Here is a 19112-nt window from a genome sequence, read left to right as displayed (position 1 = left end):
GTGAGAATCACCTCAGTATTACTAAGGCTTTAGACTGGAAGTTACATTTGAGTAGTTTTGTTAAACGAGTAGAACTTTTCCAGGAAGGCAGCTACTTTAAAAGGAGACTGCAAAATGCATGTTCTCAATCAAAGCCCAAATTATCAGTTTTATAAGACAAACACTAAAACAGAATGACAGAAACAGCGCTTGTAAATACTTCATTTTACTGCAGAAGGTAGTTGTGTGAGTCATGTAAAAATGGGGAAATACTTAGGTTCTACAAAGAACTCCCAGAATAAAAGACAAATCTATGGCTGAATTCAATATGGAAAAACAAAAAAATCACAAAACAAAACTAAACAAAAGACCAAAAAACTATTAATTTATGAACCCTACATTTTCAAAGATTCGTGCTTCAGGATATGAGGCAAGAGATTCTGATCATGAATCCTGAGCTGCAGCATAAAGGTAGAAATGGTAATAGATAAGATATGAAAAGCCAACTGGGAGAAAATAAGCAAGGTGGTGGTGTACAGAATCAGAGACGGAGTATAACCAACATGCATTCAAAGAGGGTCTGGCTTGGGCTCTGCACTAGGGCTGAGGAGAGCAGTTAAGAGCAATTCAACAAATGTCAGAACTCATGGTAATGCACAAACAGAAGATGTCATAACTGGAGAAAGATAATTTAGTGATGTCTGAAGTGACAGTCTTGTAACCTCAGCAATTAGGAACAAGGCGCTGTCTTTAAATAAATTTTGGTAAGAACGGAGCCTGACACTCTATACATGCGTCGTATCTGAGATCCTTCCTGACCACTTGACCCCATGTGGCCATCAAACCTCTTCTACCACATCATCCCATCATGATCTTCTGTATGACATTTAGTGTGATCCCATGTGTTTTAATTGCTTTTCATACATGAGTAACTATGCCTAGTGCATTAGGCTGATATTCAGTAAGTAAATGCGAACAGAAGTGCTCCAGCTCTGGGCAGCCAGTCCTTGTTCTCCTCGGGCCAGCATCTCTGTAGATTATTTGGTTAGATAAACAGGACTTGGGGAGTTAACATAAAATTACATCTATGTGTGTGTGTGTGTGTGTGTGTGTGTGTGTGTGTTCATATATTTAAAATAAGCTGAACCAACAATCAGGGACACCAATAAGCAAAACCTTAAACTTTCAATACAGAGTATTAAGAATGACTACTCCTATTAAATATTCCCTTCTATCTTTTTACACTTTAAAAAAATTACTCAAAGTGCATTACTTTCTTGGGTATGCTCTCTGATCTTTCTGCACTTCTTTTCTAAAGAGAATCTATATCTTGTGTACTTTTGGAATTAGATTCCAGCTGATACACTGGGATCTCTTGGCCACCTGTTGCCAATGAACATCTTCTCTAATCAGCTCACGTGTCTTTTACATATTATGTCAACCAATATACTGCCCGTTAAGAGTTGACAACCAGACACACATTTGTGTAATGTGTGATATTTGACGTATAGTCATCAAACTGTTATTCTTTAAACTCAAGCATAAATTCTATCTCATAATATTAACTTCTCCATTATAAAATTATGACCGTATGTTATTCAACATATTTAGCATTTCAATTATAATAAAATGTTATTCATGAAAAGAATCAAGTGTGCACTCCATGTATGTATGTATGAAATGTATGTATGAATTTGTTTTTATAACACCAGAGCTTGAAAGAAAAAAATAAGAGAAATCTCTTTTCCCTCTTTATTTTAAAGACAATATTTTAAAGTTCCTAAGAAAAACGACAACAGCCAAATTAGGTGAACTAATGACTTAAAATTTATCTATTTAAAATATCAAAAACTGTCATTTAGTGTTCCTCAACAAAACATGTTCTGAATTGTACTTTTGAAGCCATTAATTTATATATGTCAGTAAATAACTTTCTCAAAGCAAATTACACTGGTTTTATTTGAAAACAATGCTTGTCCTACAAAGTACTCCATTCTTTCCTACTAAGGGCAAGGACATCAACGTTAAGTAAGGTCTTTGTTGCTTAAGAATTCAAATACTTTAGCTATTTAGTCAGCCAGTGTGATCGTAATTTCCATGTCATGAAGTCCATTACTCATTGGGAATTATAGCAGTAAGTTTTCTAGATTACAAATACTGGACAAAAACACAGTCAAGTAAAGGAAGATATAATAGTCCCGATTCTTCAAATTTCTCTCCACATGCCATCAGAACCAATCTCTTCCCTTATATATCTTCAAAAATCCTACTCCTCTCTATTGATCTAAACCCTCAACTCAGCAACTCTTCAACACTAGTGTGAAATGGATCTTTATCAGCAACTGTCCTAGGATACTGCTTTCCAGAATGCTTTTTGGAATATTGTGTATTTTCTAGCATTTCTCACATGCCATAAATTCTGGAAGCGAGAGAGATATTTTTCTTTTCTTTTTAAAAATATATTTTATTTATTTTTAAGATTCTATTTATTTATTTGAGAGAGAGAGAGACACAGTGAGAGAGGGAATACAAGCAGGGGAAATGGGAGAAAGAGAAGCAGGCTTCTGGCTGAGCAGGGAGCCCGATGCGGGGCTCATGACCTGAGCTGAAGGCAGCCACTTAACCAACTGAGGCACACGGGAGCCCCGAGATAGATGATTTTCAATGAATGATTTAGATATTGGAATTAGTGGACAAAATCTTAGAGTTATTTATTTTTTTGTCTAAACAGAAAGAAAATATGATTGTGGAACAGATGAAGAATCTTAGCAGAGTAATAAGAAAATAATAAATAAACATTTTAAAACTGATATTTACAATATCTGAACTGTAAAATTCTTGGGAAAGGCTTAAGATCAGACAAATAATGGCAAAAGGTAGGCTCAGTGAATGTGAAGATAGATCAATGGACATAATTTGATTTTTCAGAAAAGGGAGAAAAATAGAAGATTAAAAAGAAAAATGAGGAAAACCTCCATGAACATTGGGACATTACCAACAGAAGTCCAGAAAAGAGATAAGGGTTCCAAATTTTTTTTTTTTTAAGAATCAATGACTAAAAATTTCCCAAATTTGATGAAAACCATAAAGTGCCTAACAAAAGTATAAAAAAGATATCTAGAAAGAAAACTACTCTTAAACATAAAAAAATGAAATTACTATAAACCAAAAAATAACAGGGAAATACTATAGCCAGAAAGAGATAAAATGATTGATCACATGTAGTTGGATCATAATATAAACTACCTGATTTCTCATCAGAAATAAAGAAGACCAGAAGATAGAATAATATCCATCAAGTTCTAAAAAGAAAGGAAACTTTATCAGAAAGAAGTATTTTTCAAAAGTAAAGCAAATGCCATTTTGAGATAAAAACTGAAAAGATTTCTCACCAGACGACCAGTTCTCGAAGAAACAATTAAAAAATGTGTTTAGCATGAGCAGTACCGACATCAGATAGCAACTCAGATTTGTAGCAAAAAATAAAAGGCACCAGAAATGGCAAACACAGGAAAATATTTGTTAAATATTTTGTTAAATATTTGTTATCTCTTAATGTGTTTAAATGATATATTATTATTTAAAGAAAATATTATGACTGTATCACAACAGTTATACTAAATGTTTTATATATACATATACGTGCACATTATGTTATATATATATCCTTTTAGGGTGGAAAAGCAGGAACTATTCTGAGTTTCTTCTACTTCACATAAAATATTATAAAAGAAACTTTAAGTATAATGCAGTAAGCTAAGAATGAATAATACATCCCTAGAACAATCACTAAAAAATTAAAATTAATTAAAAAGTTAATACAATCATACCTTAAAAAGTCAACACAAAATTAAAATGCAGTACTAAAATTATTTCAAATAGCAAAGTTCTAAACATTTTTTGCTGCTGCAAGGACCTCCAGTCCATCGGGCCTACCAACTACTCACTGCCCACATCTTTCCTCTTATCTTCACAGTTCTCCCTTTACATCCAGGATTCCAAGGCTTCTGAAATTAATCCTTTGTTTCCATACATTTTCAACTTCCTTGTCCCTCTCTCTTACATTTACCTTGAAAGTTACCTCCACTTACTCAATGTCTGTATTTGAGCAGTTTAAACTGGAATGTTAACCATTCTACCTTATCGCACTATAAATTTATCACCAGAATTTCTCAGCATGGGTGAACAGGCCTACTAATTTTCTCTAGTCAAAACACTCTCCATCACAGCCACTTCCTTTCATATTCACAGATGATGTCCTTGATTTATTTCACTAGGGAAAAAGAAGCAACCAAAGGGAATGGTTCATCTTGCCAATGGTTCATCTTAATGGTTCATTAAATCTCCCACTCTGCCTGAGACCCACATACTTTGTCTTTCCTCTTGTTAAAATGGAGTAACTGCCCTGCATATTTAAGGCTAAGTACTGCACTTTGGCGACGGATTTCGATTATCATCTATATGAAAAAATTACTCCAGAAATGAGCCACAATCTTTTCCTTTATTATTTGTTAGAACATTCACATCAGCATATAAAGATGCTGTATCTCCCTATTATCTAAAACCCCTCCCTTGACCTGACATCTCCCTCCATAGTGGTGTTCCAGTACTCTGTTCTCTCCATGTAAGTATGTCTTGATGGAGTTGCTTTTACTCTTGGTGCACATCCTACCCCATTTTCTCCTGAACTAGATCCAGTCATGTTTGCCTTCTCCCTCCTCCATCCTCCCCTGCAACTCGACCAGTTGCCACATCCAATGGGAAATCTGCTGTCTTCATCTCATTTAAGCCATTAGCAGAATTTGGAGGAGGTAGAATCTCTCCATTTTCTAAATGCCCGCATTGGTTTTCACGGACTCCTCCCATTCTCTTCTCCCTGACCACTCTCAGATTCCTTGCGAGGCTCTCCTCTACAGTAAATTTATTTCTAAATGTGAACAGCAGCATGGAGGAGTGCTTAGATCACAAAGTATGGTATAGTACACTACTGATGTAAACCAATGAATTAAACAAGTAGAGAAAATCATGAACTTAAAAAAAAATCAAGCTGAGATTGAAATTTTACAATTTTATTTGGGGCCTCAGAATTCTTATTTGAATGGGGATTATACTTCTTTTACTAGGACACAGAATGAATGAGCAAAAGTCTCTAAGGCTGAAGGACCAAACCTTTCAAAATTTTTATAGATTAGAAGAAAAAAGTATAATCTTATCACTGGTAAGATTTAGGGAGAAAAAACAAACGCTACATGTGATGTTTTAAATAAACTATATAGAGATGTGTGGACGATGTGTGTGTGTGCCAATTTTTCTGGGTGCAATAAATGGCTCTGTGGATTTTTATGTATTTTATAGTCAAGAAAAATAAGATAGGAGGAGCTTATTTAATTATAGGAACAGATTTATAATTATTCCTCATTACTCATTAATTTGTCTTCTGTGTCTTTGAAATGACAGCAATGTTGATAGCAGCAATGGCCACAGTCGCCAAACTATGGAAAGAACCAAGATGCCCTTCAATGGATGAATGGATAAGGAAGATGTGGTCCATATACACTATGGAGTATTATGCCTCCATCAGGAAGGATGAATACCCAACTTTTGTAGCAACATGGACGGGACTGGAAGAGATTATGCTGAGTGAAATAAGTCAAGCAGAGAGAGTCAATTATCATATGGTTTCACTTATTTGTGGAGCATAACAAATAGCATGGAGGACAAGGGGCGTTAGAGAGGAGTAGGGAATTTGGGTAAATTGGAAGGGGAGGTGAACCATGAGCGACTATGGACTCTGAAAAACAGTCTGAGGGGTTTGAAGTGGCGGGGGGGTGGGAGGTTGGGGTACCAGGTGGTGGGTATTATAGAGGGCACTGCTTGCATGGAGCATGGGTGTGGTGAAAAAATAATAATGTTTTTCTGAAAATAAATAAATTGAAAAAAAAATAGTTATGAAAAGAAAAAAAAATAAAACAATGTTTACAAAAAAAAAAGAAAGAAATGACAGCAAAATAAAAAGAAACTGGATTTTATAATTCACATGTTTTACAATCAACATCAGGGAACAGTATTTACACTGCACAAATTACTTCATGTCCTAACACCTTTTAAAAATTTCACGGACAGGTTGGACCATGGGTCTCCTTGCGGTGGCCACAGCTCCAGGGCAGAGTACAAACTGCCGCGGCCGGAGTCATGGCAGGACAGATGTTTGGAAAGTTTCTTCCCCTCTTTCACCGACTTAGAGTTTAAAGGAATGAAGCCAAAACTGTAACCAAAGGAAGCATTATGCTTCCAGAAAAATCTCAAGGAAAGGTACTGCAAGCAACAGTAGTAGCTACTGGATAGGGCTCTATAGGAAAGTGGGGATAGGCAACCAGTTAGTATGGAAGCTGGAGATAAAGTTCACCCAGAATACGGAGGTCCCAGAGACACAGACGAGTTCTTATTTAGAGTTGGTGATGTTCTTGGAAAGTACATAGACTGAAATCAGTCATTACTGAAATGGCATCACATGAAGCTGCCAATTCCAGTAAAGGTGTGAACAGTAAAATAAGGGAAGAATTCGCTAAATGTAAAAGGAAAGATATACTGTTCATTTTTTCTTTTTTGAAATGGTTGGCACAATTAGTCTTTGAAATAATCTACTATTTTTTAATCAGCAAATATTAGACATACTTCAAGCAGGGATTACTAATTAATAATTTAAAATTTAAAATTTTTTTTTTTTTTTTAAGAGCCGACAGTAAGCATAAGAGGGAACATTTGGATGTTCACCGTGCTTCTCCCTGTCCTTACCCTGGTACGGCTTGAAATGGCCATTTGCAAGAGGCAAAGAAGTTAAGAAGAGAGCTGAAACCACTCTTGCTCTCTTCATTTCCCAAAGCTTCAGATGCTACAGGGAGAAACAGATCGTGCCTGTTAATCTTGGACTGAGCTGTAAATTCACAGGGCTTGCTGAGACTTCATTTGAGAGAGGGTAAGTGTTTTCTTCACTAAATAAGGTTTAAAGGAAAATGGGAAATGAATGAATTTGTATTTTTTTATGTTCCACAAGCCATATTGTTCAATTTTAATAGTTATATTCATTTGTCTTAATGAGTGTAATTCCTTCAATCTGCCCAATAATGAAACACTAACATTTAGAAAGAGTTTTTCTAACTTTAATTATGAGAAAGATCGTTGCCTCTGAAAATGCACCATTTTAAGCATGAGTAACGTTGATGCTGTCGATGGGATGGAGGTGGAATTTACCTCAGTCCTTCAGATGGTAGAAGCTCTAGTCTGAAAAGGGAGCATACATCAGGGAAATCTGAAAATCATGAGAGTCTTAGAAAGTGTGAGCACATACAGATGAAATTCTGGCAGCGATTGGGAAGTAGGGAAGTGATGGGGAATAAATCTAGGAGGGGTCCAGGAGGCTTCTCTCGACTCTTTGAGAATCTCTTACTATATCCTTATCTCTAAATTGCAAAGTGAAATGGAAAGATGAACGCATTATCTCTCTGCTAGATAAGGTAGCACAACTATAGAACTAAAATTAGTTAGGTATTTGTTACGTTAAAGGGTAAATATATTCGTTATCTTATTAATTTTTTTATTTACTTCTCAGCCTCAGGTTATGTTTTCAACAGATGGTCAGAATCTTTATGCGGGGGGCATCTTTTCCAATGTCATTTATCCAAAGATTCTATTTAAAGCTATGATAATAATTTAACTGAAAATTATCATATGAAGTAAGCAATGTTTATCGAAAACATAAACTCACTACAGTTGCTCGTATTTTTTTCCAGAATGAATGAAATTAACAATGACATTAAAAATCAGGTGAGAAACAAACACAATTTCAGAATGAAGAAAACAGTATATTTTTCCCTATTTCTTGTGAATGAAGCTATCACTGACATATCACTGATAGTCAATTTCAGCAGGTACTGTCCTGAAGTTTATAAGCTGGACAGAAGACTGGGGGGGGGGGAATCAAGCCATGTGGCATAATTGCTAACCGCTGGGAATCGATAAGAGAAAATAGTTCATGCTGGCACGTCTCAATCAGAAGTGGAGTGGAAACACACGGAGTGCACCAAAGGTAAGCGGCTTTGTAAGCAGAGCTCAAGGAGCAGCTCGTTCAGTGATCTGGCCCTCAGAACAGCTGTTTATTGTAGAACCTGAGGGATTTACACTACAATTTTTATCCCTGAAGAGCAGAGTTGTCACATATTGTTGAAATATAATTTAAAAATCATATCAAACATTTAAAATTGAGAGGAGTACGTAATACCACGAAGATACAATGATTCCTTCTAAATTCAAGTGTAGTTCATTCAAGCTTTTTGGTGCACTCAACATGTGACAGGCATTGGTCTTACCATTAAAAATACAAGGGTGAATGAAACTAGTCCTTGCTCCCAAAAAGTCTTTCTCCAAAGGAAAGAAATTCAGGTCAGATAAGATTTCAGGATATTTTGGTAAATGGCACACTTGGCATACACACAGGTAGACACAGGTCCTATGGGAGGAAAAGAGAAGGGAGAATCTACTAGATCTAACCAAGATGAGAGATTTGAGGGTGACCCCGGTGTAATATTTTGCAATACTAATTGTTTTGCTAAAAAGGTGTGTGTTTTAAAGCACGAAGATAATTAAGTATTGCTATGATACAAACATTTGCAAGATAACTGGGGGCAAGCTGTTGCCCTTGTTAGAATGGGATCATGTAAACTGGTGCATCTGAAGGCTCCTGGTGATTATTCACCCATCGGATTCCTAGACTTCCCACGGCAAAACTTGTGCCGTCCTACCAGGGTGGGTATTTCAGACACTCCCAGACAGTTTGTCAAACGAAAGCTGCCTGCCGAAGACTACGCTAGTTGAGTTTAATTTAGTTTAGCCTAGCATTTTCTTTATATATTTATTTTAGGATGGTTGTTCACAGATGGAATGAAATAACATGGATGCCTTTGTGACTGAGGTAATAGTTCTAAGTGGGGGGCTGGAAATATTGTCTCGTGCAATTCTGGAACACCACTGAGCAGCTTCTGCTACAGCTTCTGTACCCAGGAATAGGATATGCCAGGAGATTGATGAGGGAATTAGAGCAGCAGGGTCAACCACTTCAGAATTAAGATATCCAGGGCAAGGGCATGAGGGATGAGGGTGTTTCCTTAGGGACTTCTTTTTCCCCAGAGCACTGAGTGTACTATTCTATTGTGGGTTTTGTTTTTTTTGGGGGGGGGTTGTTTGTTTGTTTGTTTGTTTTTTTAATGCCCTCATCTACCTACAGCCTCATCTTTTCTTTCCTAGCAGATATGAGACACTGGGAGTCAAGGTCCTCTTCTGATCTGTCTTCTCCCAGCACAAAGAGGCAACAGAGGAATGTGATAGGGCAAATAAAGAGATTCTGTGCCTGACTGGAGGAAAATCTTGGCCACAGTTGACTAATGCTTAGACACTGCAGGCAGACCGAGCACTCGTGTATGCAGTGCATTTTGATACCATTCACATAGCTAACGCGCTAGTTTGTGCATTTTTGATTAAATTCATACACACGGCACATAGAACAAAGCATAAATCCTGAAGTGCACATTCACAATGATTGAGGAAAAGCAAGACAAAAACATTACAAAATATGGTCTTTGTATTTCTGATCCTTTGAATTAATGCAGAATGATATAAAGCGATAGGTTTATATTTGCAAATCCGTGAAATGTACTGGCCTGAAGTCCAACAGAGGGTGTTCAGATCTTTGCCTCCTCTTTCCTAGCCACCTGACTTGAAGCCACTTACTTCAGTAAAGCCTTACTTGCCTGACAACTGGCGATAGTCACTTAGCACACAACCTCACACAAGGTGAGATTCAATAAATACTGATTATTTTGTCAGCGAGTCCTACGGAGGTGTTTCACAATGTGCTTGTAAGGATGAACACACAAGTGAGGCTTCAGAGCTTACAAACAGATTTAGAAAATTAAGACATAACATGAGAAATTTCATAAAAATGTTATATATGCATGTGTGTTTGTATATATGAGTATATTAGAGGTAAAAAGAATATGTGGTATATTGTGACCATTAGGATAAACAATGGTGAAATGCAAGGAACACAATGTCAATGAAGAAAAGAAAAAATTAAATCTAATATTGAAAAATGTGTAGCAAATTTCACAGATTTCTTAGATCTTGTATGGTGCCTAAGAGATCACAAGTCATTTAATAATTTAGCCCAAAAATAATACCAAAGCATAATCATAATTAATCTTAGTGGCAAAAGGGGTTCATGCATTCCCTGGGGTAAGATCAAGACACTCTTGAAGGCCACTGTCCTGGAAGTAGCTGAAAGCCCACATATATGAAGGCACCCTAAGGACAAGGATAATTTCTGGTCCCCACCTCAGAGCAGGAATTAGATATAGAAAGGAAGAAGCACAGTTTGGCAATATGGGGAATGAGCAAAGGGGACAATATGTGACAATGGTTCTTGCCTTGAATATTTTAAGATATACCGCTGACTGAGCTTATGATGAAACACCTTGTATATTTTTATTATATTCAAGTTTATTTTCCTGTATCCAGTGTTTTTCACACCTGTTTTCTTGAAGGATTTGAATACTATTTCATGGGGAACAACTAATGAGCATGTAGTTGGTGTTGACATCTTCATAAATGTACCAGTATTTCAAAATAGAGTATTTTTTAAAAAGATTTTATTTATTTATTTGACAGACAGAGATCACAAGTAGGCAGAGAGGCAGGCAGAGAGAGAGGGGGAAGCAGGCTTTCCACTGAGCAGAGCTCCCGATGCGGGGCTTGATCCCAGGTCCCTGAGATCACGACCTGAGCTGAAAGCAGAGGCCCCTCAAAATGGAGTATTTTTATAAAAGATATATGTTCAAAATATGACTGGATCTACCCTAAGTATCTGTCATATTCAAGAAACTAAAGTATAGCTAATGCATCCAAAACAATAAAACTGTCTTCAGTTTCAGAAAATGTGTTCATGTTGGTATTCATTTTTATATGTCTAGCACTATGTTACAAGTATTTAGGAGATTACTATCCCAACCCACCACAACTCTAATGTTTTATTTTATTAGGGAAATGTATGGCATCAACATCACTTTTTCTAGGGTCATACCTTCTTACTTTTTGTTTATCCTTGGTCCATCTCTCTGGCCTGCCTGTAGGGTCTCAAGTCATCTCTGATTAAAATGTACTATCTCAGGGTACATGTGTGGCTCAGTGGGTTAAGCCTCTGCTTTTGGCTAAGATCATGATCCCAGAGTCCTGGGATCAGGTTCTGCATCGCATCGGGCTCTCTGCTCAGCGGGGAGCCTGCTTCTCCCTCTCTCTCTGTCCACTTGTGATCTCTGCCTGTCAAGTAAATAAATAAAATCTTTAAAAAAAATTTTTAAAAATGTACTATCTCGTGTGGCACCTGAGCAGTGCAGTTGGTTAAAGCATCAACTCTTGGTTTCAGCTCAGGTTCTGATCTCAGGATCTTGAGATCAAGCCCCACCTTGAGCCCCATGTCCTGCTCCGTGCTTGGGGGGTAATGGAGCCTTATTCTGCTTATGTTTGATATCAGCGGTCTGTCCTGACTTAGTGGAAAACAGGACAACTAATAAGACTTTCTCTCCCTCTGCCCCCTCCCCACTGTGCACAGAAAGCACCACTGTGCTCTCTCTCTCTGAAAATGAATAAACAAAAAATCTTTAAAAAAATAAATAAAATGTACTTGAGAGTATAATTAAATTTCATCATTATTTTCCTCTTAGCAATATTTAAATAAGGGAAATAAAAGAGATATTCCTATTTAAGTCATAGTTTATCATTTTAGACACCCCTTACTACTATTAGAATTTGTAGTTTTCCATAATATAGATCATACATTTTTAAAAAGATTTTTATTTATTTATTTGACAGACAGAAATCATAAGTAGGCAAAGAGGCAGGCAGAGAGAGAGGAAGGGAAGCAGGGCTCCCCACTGAGCAGAGAGCCCGACTTGGGGCTTGATCCCAGGACCCTGAGATCATGACATGAGCCAAAGGCAGAGGCTTAACACACTGAGCCACCCAGGTACCCCTAGATCACACTTCAAAAAAAAAAAAGTCAGTTCATACTTTTATTTGCAAACTTCATAAAATATTTCCCCAAGTGGAACCTCAGGGACATTAAATTTAACTTTCTCTGTTTACAGATGAAGAAATTGAGGTTGATGGAGGTTATGGAGTTTTCCTAGTAGTTAGTTGGCAAAAGAATTAGAGATAAGACCCACATATTCTAAATTAATCTATTAACCTGTCAACAGGTAAATCTAGATAAGTCACCAAACATTTTTCTAGTTTCTCATTGTATTGCTCCATGTAATTTTGATCTTTCCACTTTACTGCATTGTCATGGAGCCTTATTCTGCTTATGTTTGATATCAGCAGCCTGGCCTGACTTAGAGGAAAACAGGAGAACTAATAAGGATGAACAAAAAGTACAAAATGTAACTGGAAGGAGGGAAAAGCACAGCTCAGAGAATTCAGGAGGAAACCCTTCCACTACACACTATCATACTTGTGAGACTGATTCTTTTTGCTTTTGCTACATCATTTCTCAATGATCAGTTTTGTTACACCATTCTCCTTAAAGCAGCACAGAGTTCATTAACAGTGGGGCATATTTGTTTCCAATCTATATGTTTATCTTTTACACAGATAGAAAAGAGTAACCATAAAACATGCTGTGAGCCATGAAATGATGTTTTCATCACATCTTCCTATCATTCCACTCATTGTATATTTTGTTTTCCATCTTGTGATGAAAACTTCCCTTATTTTGGAATGTTGCTTGGAAAATGATTCATATCCCAAGGCTATGACCAGAGTATAAAGGCAAATTTGTTTCAAAATGCCATTTTTGTGATCTAAACCCCTTGTGCTTCCAAATCAGCAACTTGGGAACATAGAGCCATTCAGGTTCGGTTCACAACAGTCTCCTCAAAGGCTGTATTGTACATGCTTTTTATGAAACACTTGCCTGGTGATTTTACCTTCTCCAAACTCATAAGCTGCATTCATGTTGTTAAAAACTTCAGTATCATTCCCCTGAGTTCTCCTAACAAAAAAGAAAATGTAATTTTCTTGCCTGTCCAGACAGTAATTTAAGTTACATAAGAATCATAATTTCTTAGAGAATGACATAACACAAAAGCCAGTTTAAGGCTATTTCTTATCCATAACATGTGAAATCTGGCGCACTTGCTCAATAGGATCCTAACTACTCAGGAAGGTTATTATATATTTACCATTTAACAGTGGCAGGAATCAGCTTCATCTTCTTGTAAAATATAAAATAAAATAGGATAATTAAGTATCATTTCTCTAAAATACACAGTTCTCTAATTATTACATACGAAGACTAATAATTCAATGACTGTTTTCATACTAATCTTTAGCCAGCACAAAAACATGTGCTTCATTTAAAGGCTCCAATTTAAATCTTTAGAAAGATTGTGTTTTCTGAACTTGAAGGAAGAAACCAAGAAACCAAGAAGGTTTATTTTTTAAGTAACTACGAATACTATTTTTTAGTATTCATACTAAGTACTAAAAAATATTATGAATACTAAAAAATAGTATTCATAGATACTTAATATTATATTTTTATTTTACTGTATATATTTTTAGTTACAAAAAGAGTAAGAGAACAAGAAAGAGATACGGGTGTTTAAGAAGGAAAAAAAAAACAAAACATGGGAATAGAGGGTCTATTCCCTACAAACTTTTTAATTATACTTTAGAGATGCTAAACTAGAATATCACAAGAATATCACTTTCACCAAGAAATTTAGTCAAGGAAAGGCTCTCTCTATATATTTTTTTCAGTTGTGCATGATGTATACATGTTTATTTGATATTTTGCTGCATTTGCAACAAAGTGTAATTTCCACTGTAATTGGGGACAGGCATTGGGCCGCTGGTTAGGAATGTGATGCTTTCTAGAGAGTCAGTCAAATCCTCTGAAATAGACATGATTATCGTACCCAATGGCATGCCATGTGTTATGCCATACTGCTATTGAATCTGCCCAGCATAAATCATAAAAATATTAAAGTTAATATAAAATGCACTGCCTTTTCAGTCTGATATGTCTGAATCTCAATTCACCTTTCCATAAGGTATACAGCTGATATTTAAGAATCATATTTACCATGATGTCTTATCATTAAAATAAGGATATTACATTATACATTAAAAGGTTGTTGCAGATAGAAAATAATCTAATGATGTATGTTAACATTGACTAGCACAGTATCAAAAACATCTACTTTTCTTCTATTTTGTGGATATGATTCTACAGTATGCCTATTCACTGCTACATTAAGATTTTATTTCTTACTGATTTATTTTTTTTTAAAGATTTTATTTATTTATTTGACAGAGAGAGATCACAAGTAGACAGAGAGGCAGGCAGAGAGAGAGAGGGAAGCAGGCTCCCCGCTGAGCAGAGAGCCGATGCGGGACTCGATCCCAGGACCCTGAGATCATGACCTGAGCTGAAGGCAGTGGCTTAACCCACTGAGCCACCCAGGCGCCCTTACTGATTTATTTTTAATCCATTTATTATAGATTGAAGGTTCTGCTGATTTTAAGCATCCACCCAAGTGAATTATTTTCACAGTGATCAAATTTACTTCTAGAGAACTATGTACTACTGAAAAAAATCAGTTCTCTCTTTTACAAACAAGCTCACTCATGCACTTTCATTTAGTTTTTTAAAAAATCATCATTCTTCATATGGACTAAGAAACATAATACAAAATTTGAGAAACCAGTGACTAGGTATGGCTGTGTTTGGATGACATCTAAATCAGACTCTGCTACTGAACATATGTTGAAAATTATCAAAAATTAAAGATTTTATGGGTCCTCCATTTGTCCATTTGTTGCTTATATGTTTTTTAAAAAGCCACAATTTCTTGTTTGAATACAATCTGGGATGCAATAAATGTTCTGGGAGTTTAAGCATACTAAATCCATTTAGCTTTTCAATATCTAAATTCTGTGTTTCCCAGTTTTATATTGATTTAGAAGCCTCTAATAATATTTCTGAAATCTGGAGAAAAACAAAACGATAAACCATTTCATTTTTTTTATTCCCTGTAAATGTCATTATTCATAAATGTCAAGATAAACTTGCTTTGAGTGTTATGCAATTTAACATGTCACATATCATTGACATCACAAAATAATAGCATGAGTCACATTTGGAGATACCTGGGCAAACCTTTTTTATATGTGAAACCCAGGGCAAAGATAAAGCTATTTATTTTTTTGGCAAGAGACTATGTTATGAAAAGTGATATACAGCATCTTTAACAAAAGGATTCATTGGATTTAAAATGTCACATTCTTTCATTTCTAGCCCCTCTACCAAATATAGATATTGTGAAATTACATTCAGTGTAGGTTATCACATATTACTTGTGACTTAAATGTGTTTTTTTAACCATATTTATTATAAAATGATAAACGAGCTTATGCAGATACAGTGTCTTAAGCATATTGTAAAACACAGAGAGGTAGAAAATATTTCACTTGTGCATGAAATAAATCTGAATAAAGTTATAAAAATATACCTGAAACAAATACATTATTCTGTTTATTATGGGCAGAACTGTGTTCTCCCCAATCCATATGCTGAAATCCCATTGTGTTTGGAGATGGGGTCTTTAAAAAGGGAATTAAAGTTAAATGAGTTTAGAGAAGGTGTCATGATAAGAAAAGGACAGCTACCATGGAGGTGCAACAGAGGAAAAGACCATGGGAAGACACAGCAAGGTGGCCGTCAATAAGCCCAAGATAATAACCTGTCAGCACCTTGATATGGATTTCCAGCTTCCGGAACTGTGAGAAAATAAATGTGTGTTTTGGTCAACCAGTCCATATTTTGTTTTGGCAGCACGAGCAAACTAATACACTATTTAACTTTCCTCAATATTTAAATATTTTTTCCTGGGATTAACCCCTTTATTTAAAAAAATTAATTGTATTATAACCACTGATTTATAACAAAAAACAAGTCAAAAATTTGCTTGAAAATAAGTTCATAACAGCTGAATTAATGTCCTTGGATTAACAACATCTACTGAATGCCAAATATATTTCACCATTGTAATGGATTCTAGAAACAAAAAGATTAATTAAGCACTATCCCTGTCATCAAGGCATGTATGGTCCAATGGAGGATACTGACGAACATTCCATTAATTTTGCCCAGTGCTGCAGCCAGGAATCAGGGTTGGGGACCATAGCTCGAATCTCAACTTGACTCACTGGAGATGTTGAGAAACGTCTGAAGACCTGATGGGCAGGATGCATTTGCCACTTCTTCCCAGCCAACCGAATCCTAACAGAAACTGGAACTAACAAAGAAAGTAGATGTGTGTTTCCAGAACAAAGTATCCCCCCCCCCCGCAACATCAGGACACCTCCCAAGGCCTATTTCATGCTCTTACAATGTATTTGTTGCAGAAGTAAGACATCTGCTAGAATGGCATGTTGCCTTCTGCTCTGTCTCGCAGAATGAGCCTTTATGACTAGGGAACAGAGCCGACTCTCAGACTAGAGAAATATTTTGGAGTAAGTCATAAAAACCATCTGCATTTCCACCCCACCAACTAACAATTTATTCCTTGCTAATATGACTTCCAGATATCTCCCGTGCCTACTAGATACACCAGCCAATAATGAAAACACAGCTTGCAATCCCAGAGACTTTCTACTACCTGAAGTCAAGTCTATTGTTGATTATATCATTGACTCTCTGTTTCCTAGCAATTGTGTGTAGGGCTCAGGAGGTGGCGGTGGAGGTGGCGGGTGAGTGTGTGAGTGTGGGTTTGCGTGAGTGAGAGAGACTTTCTTGACATCGGGAGTGCCTTAGGGACATTTTGAGTAGCAATTTTCAGGCTCTATAAAGCCTACAACTGCCCTTAAAAAAGAAATTAGTTAGAGTTAAGAAAGTCACAGACACTAGTTCCATCTATCACCCCGCCACTGGAATGCCAGCACCACACTTCCCTGTCTTGGTCGCACGCGGGGTGTTAGACACGAGCCCCACATTGAGAGCACAGTCAGAAACAAAGATGTGTCTGTATCCAAGCAACAAATGGCAGCCTGAGGAAACCAGAGGTGAAACTGCTGTTCTCTTGAGTTACTGAGTTTTCCAGCTGTTACAAAGACCCTACATTTAAGTCATAGTCTGCACTTTATTTTTGTTTGCAAAAACCCCAGAAAGAAAAAGAAAAAGTAGCTTTCCTTTGGCTTTGATGATAGAGGTCACATATTACATTTGAGAAATACTCCCTTTGGTCCTCACAGGAATTAGGAGAGGTTACCTATGCCTTTCAAAAGAGCACTTATTTTAAGGCTACAAAGGAATAAAATCACCAAAGATTGCTAGGCTGAAAGATTCAGAAGTGATAATGTTCAACTTCCCACATTTGGTTGCGAGCTAAGAGCCATCCCTGATGTAGGGAATAGAAGTACAACAAAAGGTTTGGAGTGAAGAATAACTCAGCTTCCATTTGAATTTCAGATGCTGGGAAAGCAAAGTCGAGAACGTTATCATACTGATGGATACACAGAACTAAGGCCAGGTAAGTGGGCTGTGGTTAGAGAATCAGGAGTCTCTGCATAGAAGTCCTGATTGCCCTTCTGTATGCCCTGTAGAACGGAATACATGTCCAACCATGTAACAGTGTGAGTAGAAAGAGAAAAATAAATAGCTTACAAGAGAATCCTGGGTTATAATGAAAATAAACATAACCGAGGCCATACGGATGGGATGGAAGGCCGAGAAGGGAAAGAAGGAGATTAAATGAGGATTTAGAGAAGGAGGAAATGATCCACCAACTCACCTGTCGCAGAATGCAATGTCTGATGATAAATGAAAAAGGTCTGTTGCATATAGGAATGAAAATGTAACCGTGGAGAAGGGCTGAATAATACAAAATGCACTTTCAGAAAGGTTTAGATTTAAAGCCTGGTTTGATAGTTTATAGCTCTGTAACCATGTATAAGTTCTTACTTTTAAAACTGAATTTCTCTGCCTTTAAAATGGGGATAATACTCTTACCTTCGTTTTGAAGTTAAAGAACTAATGTGAAGAACTTGAAGAGTATCTGCTTTTATCTATCCCTTAGACTGCTACCAAACATCTAAAAAATAAACATACAGACGACGTGGTAAGAAAGTGGGGTGAATCTATAAGCTGCTTCCATTTCAACCTTGAGCATCCACTGTTAATAATGAAGTGGGGCTTGGTTCCAGAATTGCTTGAATCCTACTGCCTACTTTCATTTTCCTTTCTTCTAAAATGAATTGAAACACTTTTCAAGTGTTTCAATGAGGACAAGATGAGCCAACTACTTTTGAATTTTTAAATCAATTCCTGATGAACATCTAGAGAAGAATTTCCTCCCTCCCTCTCTCCTTTCTTTTTTTCTTCCTTCCTTCCTTCTCCCCCCGCTTCTTCCCGCCCTCTCTTTTTCTTTCTGACAATTTAGTGACTTTTCCTTTTTGCTAAGATAAAAATGACTTCTACAGTGACATATGAAACATCCAAGATAGCTAAAGAAACTACGTTTCCTTTTCAGTTTCTCCTTCTCCATCTCTTGCTCTTTTTCTGCCTCTTTTTTTCTCAGCTTTTCTCCAATACAATTCCTTCTCTTCCCCATTTTCTTTCCCATGGTATTTTCCATCTCCCTAACTTTCCTTGAGAAAGTCAAAAAATATATTGAAGTGTTCCTTTAGGAACTCAATTCATCTACCAAAGAGTGTTTTTCAAACCTCACCTTTTAATCCAGGGATGACTACATGTGTTACTTTTGTCAGTGGTGCCAAGATAGGAACAGGGCTGCTTGTAGTCACGGGATGCTCAAAATGAAATCAGAAGTGACTTGGGATAAATAAGAGGCTTGCTTATAGAATCTCTCGTTTGTATGACAAAATGAAGCATGGGATATCTTCAAAGGAGTTCTTCAAACCCACTGCTCTAAAATCCTTTGTTAAATTATCTCCATTTAGTCTGTTGCTGTATTCTTTTGTACATCTTTCAATCTTTCAAATAGGAATAAACCATGTTGGAT

General features: G+C 36.6%; 1 pseudogene; it reads left to right on the top strand.

The window, feature by feature from the left end:
* Nucleotides 1-6171: 6171 nt before the first annotated feature.
* Nucleotides 6172-6463, top strand: LOC122901896 (annotated as a pseudogene).
* Nucleotides 6464-19112: the final 12649 nt, after the last annotated feature.

Source organism: Neovison vison, chromosome 3, assembly GCF_020171115.1.
Source record: "Neovison vison isolate M4711 chromosome 3, ASM_NN_V1, whole genome shotgun sequence".
Classification (NCBI taxonomy): domain Eukaryota; kingdom Metazoa; phylum Chordata; class Mammalia; order Carnivora; family Mustelidae; genus Neogale; species Neogale vison.
The sequence above is the reverse complement of the archived record's forward strand: the minus strand, read 5'-3'. Positions and strand labels throughout refer to the sequence as shown.